Below are 9,898 nucleotides of genomic sequence, written 5' to 3' on the forward strand. Positions count from 1 at the left end.
CGTAAGAAGATTATTGCCACTCAATTTTACTGATCACTACTATACATGGACAACTATAAAAACATTACTTATAAAATAACAATGTAGGATTCCAGTAACAAAAACGCGTCAATTAGCACTCTGCTATGTGGAAAAGGTGAGTTAGAAGTAAGCTGATCATAGGCGTCGGCACTTAAAAAAACTCTTGTCGGGGCACGACGCTTTACAAACGTAATAAATACATAAATCATATCATTATGTTTATTAGTAAAACCAAAGATGAGAAAAATAACAAAAGGTTACAACAATTTATCTTTTAAAAATTTGGCGCTTTAGCGCTAATCGTAATTGTCGGGGTTTGGCAGCTAATGTGTTAAATACAAATATTCGTCATCGGTACATTTGGATTATCTAGAGGCCACTATAAAAAACTTTCCTTTCAGTGATGTTTGGAAAATAAATAAATCAGATTCAAAACATTGCCAACACAGAGCTACAGAAATTTAAGGAGGACTAAAGATTCTGCCAGGATATAATAAAAAGTGATAGTTTGGTACAAACAACAAATGGTAATTGTCACATTTAAACCATTTGAGTGCCACTCGAAGTGGTGGAGGTCATTTGCAGCCAGTAGTGCCAATCATTTGTGACAGGCCATTCCCCTCAGTGCCAAGCACTATTTTTATATTACTGCAGTATTATTTTACTAAAAAAATTAACATCTTCCTTAAAAATTAACATAATGGAACACTCTGGCTTTATTATTTAGGGGCAAGATACAGGCTACAAATTGCGTGTATATATATATATATACATATTTAAAAAAAAATATTTATGCGTAAAACAAAAACAAAAAAAAACACTTGTTTTGTTTAAGATACAAAAAAGTATTAATATTTTTTTGTTTTATTAGTGTTATGTGCCAATTGTATGTTCTCCATGTTAAGTTAGTTGGAATAAATGTACAAAGTTTCATAAAAAATACATTTATATATAACTGAGTTTTGAATTCTTTTTCAATATATTGCTGCAAAATGCTGTAAAACCTGCACCAAACAACGCACGCTTACTCTTGTTCATGTAAAATATATTTTACTAGTTTTATTAAATTAAAACAAGGTAGATTAAACAACTGTTATTTATTTATTATGAACAGACTTAATTTAATTACTTTGGGCTTATTTCATTAGGCCTAATACTAAATACTTCAGATGAAATAACTGAGTGAGTATTTTTATCATACAGGCTAAGAATGAGTTAATGTATTTTCGCGGTCAGATTCCGTTATTTGCCCTAACGCTTAAACCCTCTAAGTGGCAAGCGCCGTCCGAGACCTATGGATTCACGCCACCGCGAAGTGGCTAGCGCCATCATCACAGCCATCGCTTTCAAATTTAAGGCTGTTGCTCCGCAACCGTCAATTATTTTTTAGGCCTAGTTTGAACTATCGTATATTCCATAAAATTTCCTATACATATCATATAGTATACGTGTGTTTTTATGTTACTAATGTTTGCTGGCTAAAAATGAATCCAACGGTTTTCGTTTGACTTGGCGGCAGACGAGAGAACAGCTGTCTACTCGTCTCGTCGAGAGAACAGCTGTCTACTCGTCTCGTCACCGTTTTGTTTGGAGACTTTGCGTACTGTTATTGTCCTGTATATTATTGTTTATCGTGTTGTTTGTTACCCGGTAAATGTTTAGGTTATTCGTTCGCAACTCTTCCAATTACAAACTTACAATGATTATCAATTGTTAATGGGTTTCCTGACGCCCAGAAAGCAGTAATATCAAAGGATGAGTGAGTCTAGTAGATTGATTTCCGCCTTCAGCAGCAACTGCCGACCGCCACGCATATTTTAGATGCAATCAACTAGTCATGATCTTGTAAAAAACTAAATGGCCCCCTCTTCGCCCTGGGTAAATCCCAAAATTCTCATAGTGTAACCCATCACTAATCTATTACACACACAGTAAAACACAGGAAGTACAAAAAAAGCGACGCACACGACAGACACTTTGGCACGAAAGTACAAGAATGCGGCGCACCAGCTGAACGGGCGGCGAGAATCTGTAATCATGTTATCTACTAAATCGCTCGACTTTGACCCGTCTGAGGATAGAGAGGGTTTGCGATAAGACCAATTCCCGTTTTATATTTACGAAATATACTGTGCTATGACAAAATAAGCCACTACACTTATAGGCCCTACACTACTGGGAGGAAAAGACAAGCCCCTTCTAGTGACTCGGGAGTAAAAAATACCAGTTTATACATAGATTTAGTTTTTCCCATCTAACTTTTTTTTTTCTTGTAAATAGAACAAAAAGTAATTTGTTTAGAATAAAATTTGTGTATATTCTGTGAATTAGACATTATTTTTGTAGCTCCAGTAGTCTCAAAGTGACGGGCAGTAGAACTCAAAAATTATTTTTTCTAAAAAAATTTTTACACATCTACAATGATATTAATCTGAAAAATAATGGGTAAGGCACCAAATATTTATTCTTATTCTACAGTTCATAAGAAAAAACAAAATATATAATGTTGCTAGGTTATCACTTAGATAATATTTTCCAAAAATAAGTTTATTGATCACAGCAATTTACCCAAAAACGGCCTGCCACTGAGAACCACAAATGACCGCCCACTTATAGGGTTTAAACTTTTTCAATGAACTTAGAACGTTATAAACTTTGTAGTTGAGTAACAGAACTAAACATTCCATCAATCAACAAGCATTTCCAGGTATTGCGATCGGTATTGTTGTCACTGGTATCTTATGTTTCTCAAGAATCCCGATTACGGCAGGCCACGTGGCATCACATGATTAGTTAGTAACCAATTGTAATTCATTATAATCATACGTAAAATGAAAAATTAAATTAGCGTTGGAGGGGCATAATGTTAGTTCTATTTACTCAAACTACATCGTATTATAATGTTACAAGTTAATTGAAAAAAGTTTAAGCGTTGGGGGCATATAAACGGAATCTGACCTATTTTTCGCTTAAGTGCGATCTGTTCTTTTTACTCATTTTATCAAACTACACCTTATATACAATGAATTGAACTGAAGTAATAAAAGTAGGAAACTTTTAAGACACTAATCAAAATGACAACACAGCCACACTAGACAGCTAGCAGAAAACAACTGAACGTAAACAAAACGACTGCAGCGCGACAACAGGCGGTTCGCGCCACAGCCTTCTAGATATCAGCTACATACAAAGTCAAAGTCAAAAAAAATCTTTATTCATTTTAGTTACAATGATGTAACATAGTGTCCAGTTTAAACTAGCTAAAAACTAATATAAAATAAGCCTATAATAAAACTAAAATAAAACTACCTGATTTTGCAAATCAAAATATTCATCTAATGATATAAAGCCTTGTCTATCAAGTATGCCTTAAGCTTTCTTTTAAATATTTTATGTTCTGTTTCTTGTTTGATAGCAAGTGGAATGGATTTAAGAAATTTGGATCCAATTATGTTGGTTTTTTTGTGTAAAAATTTAGCCTATGGTGAGGTATTAAAATATCATTTTTATTACGTGTATTGTACAAATGAATTACGTTGGTCATACCAGTATTTAAGTTTTTAATTTTAGAGCACATAATTGTATCCATTATATATTGGACTGTAGACAGTTTAAAATTTTTGAATTCCCCTTAAAATATTCTTTCACAGAATCATTTATTTTTAGTCCTTACATAATTCTCAGAGATTTTTTCTGTATCCGGAGAATTTCATCAAGTTTTGATTTTTTTGTAGCACCATACAAACAGAGGCCATATACAATTATAAGAGTGTATATAAGAGAAATAGATTGTCCTCAATGTATCAGTGCTACAGATAAAAGACATCTTCGTCAAAGCATAAATTCCAGAGTTTAATTTTGTAATCAAAACAATTGTACGTGTTGATCCAATTAGATTTTCATCAATAGTCAGACCTAAGAATTTGGTACTCTAATTCTTTGTTACTAGTTGGTTATTTACTATGATCCATTGGCTCAATTATTTCTTTTTTTGTTGGGTTTTAAAAGATATAGGCTATAATTTTGTTTTATTTATATTTATTTTAAATTGTTTTCATAAATATTGTATTAATATTGTTTCATATATATATACAAACTATCACTGAGTGAATTATGTCGTACATTTCTTGGGCTTTTAATTTTATACGTTTTACGATATCATAACGTCCAATATTTAACAACAGGATGACAATTATTGGGAAACGCCGACTTAGTCAGCCCTTGGCAATTTTTCGTCAATACCATCGGGGCCGATGTATCGGCCCTTGGCACTATCCGAAACGTTGCTAGGCCGATTTTGTTTATCGGCCCTTGGCGGCACTCAAAGGTTAATGGCCGAAGCAGCAAAATACGAATTTCGCGTTATTAACTTATTAGAATCGTACTACGAAACAAATAACACAAGGTTTGACGGGGGTGGAAATGAGAAATAACAAATAACAAAGTAGATCGGCCCTTTAATCTTATAATTTCCCAACAAATAAAAACATATATTTTTTATCTGAACTAATTTTGGTTTTACATTTATGGTAAAAAATCATGCTCAAAGTATCCCATCTTACTACAAAAGAATTTGCAAATATTGAAGGAAATATATAATTTCAATAAAAAAGTTTTGCCTATAAAAAATACACTTCCAGGATTATATTTTCTTTTATAAAAGTACTAGCGGGCCTGGCGCGCTTTGCTGCGCATTTCAATAATCTTTTTGCAAAAGTTGCCCGCGGCTTCGCACGCAATTTCCCGTTGAAAACAGTACACTATATTTCACTTATTCTTTTTCTATCACATTCTAAACATTGCTGAGATAATTTGATAGTCGTTCCAAATCGTGAGCCTCTTGGGCGTATTATGAAGGTATGTACCATATTCCTGCCTCTATCTAGCTGTTACCCACGGCTTCGCACGCAAATCTTAAGAACCCGAAGTCCTTATATTACTTAGTAAATTTTTATTTTTACTATAATAAATTTTTAGATTAAATTAGTGTTATATCTCCGATGCCACGATTGAGCTTGCTTTGTTGTCTCGATCGTGAGAATATGTACACACGGAGTTTTGAGAAACCATACTTCTGTCAAAAAAAACAACTAAGGTTGATTTTATAACATTCTTTATATTTGTAGCCAAACGTAAGATAGTAATTATGATATCTGCATTACTCTTCTGATCAAGCATGAGCATGGTTTATATTAAATAAATATTGCAGTTAAAGGTGAATTTTTAACGTCAAATTTGAATTGTATTATCTGGATAGTAAAGTCTAATGTTTAAACAGTGATTGCAAAAAACAGTTTAAACAAAATTTGTTTCGTAATTCTCTTAAGCTTACTCTATGCTTTAAAAAACTATAAGTGTAATATATGTTTACAAAGAACAGCTGATTAAAAATATTTGAAAAGACGTTAACATATGTTTGCTGCAATGCATTTCTTATGGGTATTTCTGTAACCAGTGGGGCGTGAATCCTGAATCGGGGAAAGGGATGGGCATAGCTTATAAACCTTCTCCGTGAAAAATACATACGTACAAATTTTTTTCATGATCGGTCCAATAGTTCACGATTCCATAAAGGACAAACATACAAACATTCATTTATATATATATATCGATATGAATAGTGGGTTTAGGGTATAAGCGGATCCGGTTTTTATATCAAAATTGGCAAACGATATTACTTAATCATAACCCTCGATATAATCAATCGATTACTGATCAATTATTTTGAATTTATTAACTTAAATAGGGGCCTAGTCTAATATCAACAGCTGTTAACACTTTTTTTAAAATAATACACATAGGGTAATATTTCAATTTACACAAGTAATTTTAATTATTAAAAAATGCCTGTCAATTTTAGAAAACTACAAGACACTGCTTTGAAAGATGATAAGACATAAATAAAATAAATTGTTTTTGTGGCTTCAACAGTTGAACTCTTACCGAAAACCCAATTAGGCTATGTAAAATTTGTAAGAAAGAAACAACTGCAACCGTGAGCGGTGCATGCAAATATGGTTGTCCTTCAGTTTTCCCAACTTTTGTTATAATAATTTATTTGATCACTGTAAATATTAAATTCATATTTTAATTTAAAATGTATGATTGTTATTGAGGACTATAGATACTTTTATATCGATACTTAGTCCTAGTTTTATGATAGTCTAGGATTTCAGATGCAAATATTAGGTATCGAAGACTAAGTTACATTCTTTGATACAAAACAAACCGTGTCCCATATCATAACCTACCCTATGAATAGGCTAAATATTTATATTATAGAGACCTATTACGTTAATGTCCAAATACAGGAAGTATTGAAATGAATAAAACACAAGATAAAATAAAAAATTGTTATCTTCTGTTTACCACCACTGAGCAGACTATCATCCACACATAGAATCAGCACAGTATTATCCAGGTAACTGCAATATAAGAAATGCAGCCCGACCAGTCCTATCAAGGCACAAAATTATTTCGACACAAGCATTACCACTAACAGGGTTGAAACCAAATTGGGTATCTAATTTACAATAACGTGACCATGGAAAGGTATGTTCATTTTTTTTTTCCTGAAAAACTACAATTTTTCCTGAAAACAATAGTGAAGAAAAAATTCGTCGGCAATGAAAATCAAAGGAGTTACGATTTTTTGAAATCCTCTGAAAACTCTGTTTTTGACAGTACCTCTGGCAATTTTACTGAAATGATGACGTTAATCCTGTCAACGATGCCTGCCCGCTGCGCAGTGCTGCGCACTGCTTGCTCTTTTAGAAAAAAAATTAACTCGAGCTTGCAAAAGTCGAATCCCAGTCACGTGATGCCCCTGATCCTTAACCCTTCCAAGTGTTGTTCGACAAAATTTTGTCCGTTATTTTCCATCCTTAATGCCCCTTTGGATGCCAACGTACCGGTATTAACGGCCGTCGGCTATCAACTGAAAATCGCAACGGCCGTAATATAGGTACGTCACGTTTTTCACTTGTAATTTTCTTATAGATTTTCATCATAGCCGCGAAAATTTTGACTAATAGATAGTCGATTAGTTGCTTTGCAACCACAAAGTAGTTAATTCGTTTATGGACTGTTTGTTTGGTCGTATTTGAGCTTCGCAGCTGTTGAAATTGTTTGGTCGAGATTGAGGTTACGTTCGTGTTGCTATGCGTTGTTTACGTTTGTAATTCTCTCATTACTTTTGTTGTTAGGGCATTTTTACTATGCCCCTTTTATTAGATTCATTGGTACTTTGGGATTATACAGACCACACCTAGACATGAATCGTTTATTTGACATTTAGCTTCAACTGATTAATAGATTTAGCGTAGACCAATATTTGTCGATAATAAAACAGGAAATTGTCTTATCGCAAACCCCTCCCATCCTAGACAGTTGACATTTAGCTTCTACCTGATTACTAGATTAGCGTTTTCGGAGAACAATATTTCGTCAGTATTAAAACAGGAATTGTCTTATCGCAAACCCCTCCCCATCCTCAGACAGAGGTCAAAGTCGAGCGGTTGTAGTAGATAACGTGATTGCAGAGTCTCGCTGCCTCGTTCGCTTTGTTGTACTTTCGTATTTTACCCCTACATTTCTCCAAACACAAAAATTCAACAAAAACAAACATTACCAAACAAAAACTAAACTCTTTATTGATAAGAAAAAATACACACAAAACTTGTCATTATTGTTGATCAAACTCCGCCACCCAAAATGCAAGTGCCTCCGAGCCGAAGGTGCTTCCGAAGCTCGCGCTGATGTCAACGAAAGAAAAACATCCCTCGAGATAGTATCTATCAGTAAATATAATTTCTAGAGTGGCTGATCAGAAATATAAAATGAATTGTAATGGAAAGGCAATTATGTACCGTGCAAAAAACTTAAATAATCATGTGTGATGCGCGCGGCCCTGCCGTAATCGAGATTCTCGAGAAAGATAAGATAACAGCGACCAACAATACCGATCACAATACCTGGAAATGCTTGTTGATTGATGGAATGTTAGTTCTGTTACTCAAATACATCGTTTTTATAATGTTCTAAGTTCATTGAAAAAAAGTTTAAGTCGAATCTGACCTCATTAACAATTGATAATCTTTGTAAGTTTGTAATTTTGTAATTAAAAAGTTGTTTTTTCGTTCTACAATGTTTGTTTATAATATATCTATAAATTTATATCTTTTGTGTTTTTCATAGTGGTGTGGTTGGTATAATCCCAAAGTACAGCCGATTTGTATAGTGTTCAATATTGATTTGTGAATATAGTGTAACATTACATACAACGTCCATGCAAAATTACAAAAACAACTGTGCCCGTGTCACATTTAGTTGAAAAAAAAAAATCATAACTGGACTTCTATATAAGGTTAGACTTTTGAAATTTTGTAATTAGGTTAAGGGTTAGATATAAGTTTACTAGGATATACAGGAAATCAGCATACAATTTTCTTTTTAAACCACTTATTTGTGCTAAAAAAAATGTTTTTGGAAATTTTAATTTTTTTTTTCTTAATTTTTAAACTTTTTTTATAAGTTTAAATTACATTTATGCAACTAAAATTTACCAACAGAACAAGTGAGGGCATTTCATAAGCAAAATAATGGTATAAAAATCGCCAATATCTGTTAAAAAAATAAAAAAGTTATGATACATTTAGTGAAAGCTTGCAAAACTGCTGTACAATGCCCTTGGTCGTTTCTGTTGTTCTGGGTAGTACTTTTGGAAAATGGGCTGGCATCCAAAGGGTTAATGCAATAATGCCCGAAAGGCATCAATATAATACAATGATATACTTTCCCCCCAGTTTATATGCACCTGTGATAATAATACTGGGCTATAAATGCCCAACCCATGAAAAAAAGTCCATTTTTCATGGTCACGGTATTGTAAATAAATACCCCAAATTGATTCAACACAGAGCAATCATTGAAATACAAAAGAGCAGCTATCATCCACACATAGAATCAGCACAGGCTTAAGGTTACTGTAATATAATAAGCGCAAATTAAATACAAATGTTATCTCAGTAATATCATACCTGCATAAATCAACAAGTAGGCAATATATTATCAAATGAACATGAAAGACTATCAGAACAAAGGCCCTATCAATGTAGCATAGATAATGTAAAGCAAAGTTCCTATACAAAACCAAAACAAGTTTAGAATCATAATTAAAAAGGATGTTTCTTTGGAAAAAATAGATATACTTAGGTTATAACCACATATGCAACTAGATGGATAATTTATTTAAAAGGTTGGCTGATACTCGGCACACGTTATACCTCAGAGGACTATAAAATCTGAAACTACAAAATGCTAGTTGCAACTGAGATAAGTTAATTTTGGTATTAATTTAATCCAAAATCATAGTATAAGTTGTAAGGCCATGTTTAAATTTGTTGCAAAAGTACTTACTATCGATAACACCTATTATCGGTCTCGTTGCTTCTCAAACAAAACGTCTCACCACACCTCATGAAACAGTGAAAGCCAAGCCAATAATGGCGATCGTTGGTGAAGTAAAAACGGAGGAGGAAGACGCAGGAAATGCAGGTAAGGGCGGATACTAAACAGTGTGGCAACCAAACAGAACATAAACTTAAAATATAATTGATAATTTTGATAGTTGTCCTTCGAAGTAGTAGTATATAATATAATAAATATTATAATGCATACTGTAATAAATTAAGTTTTAAATTAAATGCGCTGGAATTTAATATACATGGAACATTGGTTTTTATTTTTATTATGAGTTTTTACTCTTCATACTAGCCGTAGTAGTTAATATCAATTATTAATATATACAGAAAGGGGATGATCATTAAAATAATATAATGCCACTTAACTAATAACATTTTGATTTTATGGGTTACTA

The 9,898-nt window shown here is 32.9% G+C and overlaps 1 protein-coding gene across 1 annotated transcript in view; it reads right to left on the reverse strand.

Annotated features, from left to right (window-relative positions):
* LOC124359233 (piwi-like protein Siwi) overlaps window positions 1-9,576 on the reverse strand; it is a 78,034-nt gene extending 68,458 nt beyond the window's left edge. The window contains exon 1 of the mRNA XM_046811806.1: window positions 9,439-9,576. The gene's annotated coding sequence lies outside the window, so the exon portion shown is untranslated. The remainder of the gene's footprint in view (window positions 1-9,438) is intronic.
* Window positions 9,577-9,898: the final 322 nt, after the last annotated feature.

The sequence above is a fragment of the Homalodisca vitripennis genome, chromosome 4, assembly GCF_021130785.1.
Source record: "Homalodisca vitripennis isolate AUS2020 chromosome 4, UT_GWSS_2.1, whole genome shotgun sequence".
Taxonomy (NCBI): Eukaryota; Metazoa; Arthropoda; class Insecta; order Hemiptera; family Cicadellidae; genus Homalodisca; species Homalodisca vitripennis.